This window comes from Bidens hawaiensis, unplaced genomic scaffold (assembly GCF_021521415.1).
Source record: "Bidens hawaiensis isolate Kalapana, Puna unplaced genomic scaffold, B.hawaiensis_p1.1 tig00000055_1, whole genome shotgun sequence".
NCBI lineage: Eukaryota > Viridiplantae > Streptophyta > Magnoliopsida > Asterales > Asteraceae > Bidens > Bidens hawaiensis.
The window spans coordinates 2,414,724-2,416,816 of NW_027491016.1; positions in this window are offsets into that span (position 1 = coordinate 2,414,724).

Below are 2,093 nucleotides of genomic sequence, written 5' to 3' on the forward strand. Positions count from 1 at the left end.
TGTCCCCAGGGGTTATTGGATATGTTCTGGGTTAACAGTGTCCCCAGGGGTCATTTAATGTGTTTTTGGGTTAATAGAGTTTTCATTAACGGGCTTAGCATAATTTCATCATTAATATATGATTTTTATACTGATCTATGGTTATTTAAATTAGTGAAACTCACCAACTATTCATAGTTGACCCGTTTTCTTTACATGCTTTCTAGGTATGCCCAGGTTGGAATGATTGATATGTGCTTAACTATCTGTGCTACCTGTTGGAAGCTTGCTGCTCTGTATTTTGTAATGAATATATATTAATGTCTTATTGGTAATATATGTGTGTAACACCTAGACAGTAACGCAACTCGCAACAATGTAATATGTTATAAATTAATGTAGTTGAATTTTCTTTATAAGCAATGCTGTTGATATCAGATGTGTCTGTTGCATCCCGTGTACGTTTCCGCTGCGGTTACGGGGTGTTACAGAACTTGGTATCAGAGCCATTGGTTATAAAGAATTAGGATGTCTGAAAAAGATACCTAAAATATAACAAGTAGCTCAAGTATTATAGGATCTGAATATCAACTAATAATATATTGTGACGAGATCGGGATGAACTTGGATGGACAAGTGGGTTATTATGGTCCGGAACATAATAACAGATTTGTCTGCACGAGGGAATTCAGGGGAAGTCACGGGGGACTTAAATAGGTAAAATTGGCAACATATGTGTAAATATATGATAATATTATTATGTGGTAAAGTTGTATAAATAAGTATGTATTAATTTGATTATGAATTACACTATGAAAAGAACTATATGCTTGTTAACTTGTGTGCAGGTAAAAAAATGTCAAGCCCGCATAGCTTATCTGTAGAGGAGGATCCGGAGGAGGTTAGCCCCGGAAACTCCGGGAGCCTACACGTGTCATCCGACTCCGAGCCTAGCGAGGCGAGTCACAGGAGCTCGAGTCAGTCCTCCCCGGCCCGGATCGTCAGATCCCCTACTCCCCTCGCACCGCAGGCCACCTCTGTCCCTCCGGGATTTGGTCCCCGCCTTACGGCGCGGATCAGCATTCCGCGTGTCCCACCGACCTCTCCCCCACCCCGACCTGCTACTCGTCGGGGAGAGTCCTCATCCCAGCCCGAGCCGATGGCTCTACCTGTCTGGGGCCTTCCCAGACAGGAGCGGGATTCGGTAGCCTGGCTACGAGTGCTCACAGAGCAAGTAAATGAGCACTCAGCCGCCCTGACCGTGGGGGTACAGAGACGGGTGTACCTTGGTGACCGCATACTGGATTGCCAGTATGCAATCGACCGGTTGACCAGGGAGAGCTCGTACTCCCTAATGATGGTTCAGCGGTTAGAGGCGTGGCTCCGGGGGGTGGTGGCAGTAGTGGTGGCGTTGGTGGCAGTGATGATGTGGTGGGCATACCACCGTGTTTAGTAGTTATGTTTGGATGGGGTTAGTCAGGGACCGTTTTCTTTTTGATACTCTGTGTAAGTAGTTAGTGGTGATACTAACACGGAGTGAATCTTGGTTAGTTATGATACAACCACTGGCCCCTAGGGTGGGTCTCTTATAGGGCATATCACTATAGATACTTTTGGGTATCATTCAAGCACTGACCCCTTTACGGGTTATGTCGAGATGATACCGACATAGGGCCCTTGTAATAAAACTAGTTATGTAATGTTGACTGAAAGTATGTAAACTGATGTTTGTGTAATATGAATCAATGTTTACTAATGAATGAAATATGTATTGTGTTTTATGTTTTGAGATGGTATTGATTATATATATTTCTTTGATGATTGTGTAGAATGGCACCGAAACGATCCATGAAAATATCGGAAGTAGATGTGAGCCGTTTGATTGCTCAACAGTTGGAGGCGGCGATACCGGATATAGTATCGCGCATCGCCGCCAGTATTAATAACTCAACCAATCCAACCCCTCCGAGCAATCAAACGCCCATAAATAATGGCGGGGAACATAATGCTAATCCTCCACCTACTGATAACACGATTCCGAGTAATGACGCACCGCCTACGGTGGTCGCTACAGACAGTAATGGCCCTATACCTACCGTAGAGACCAACCGCAC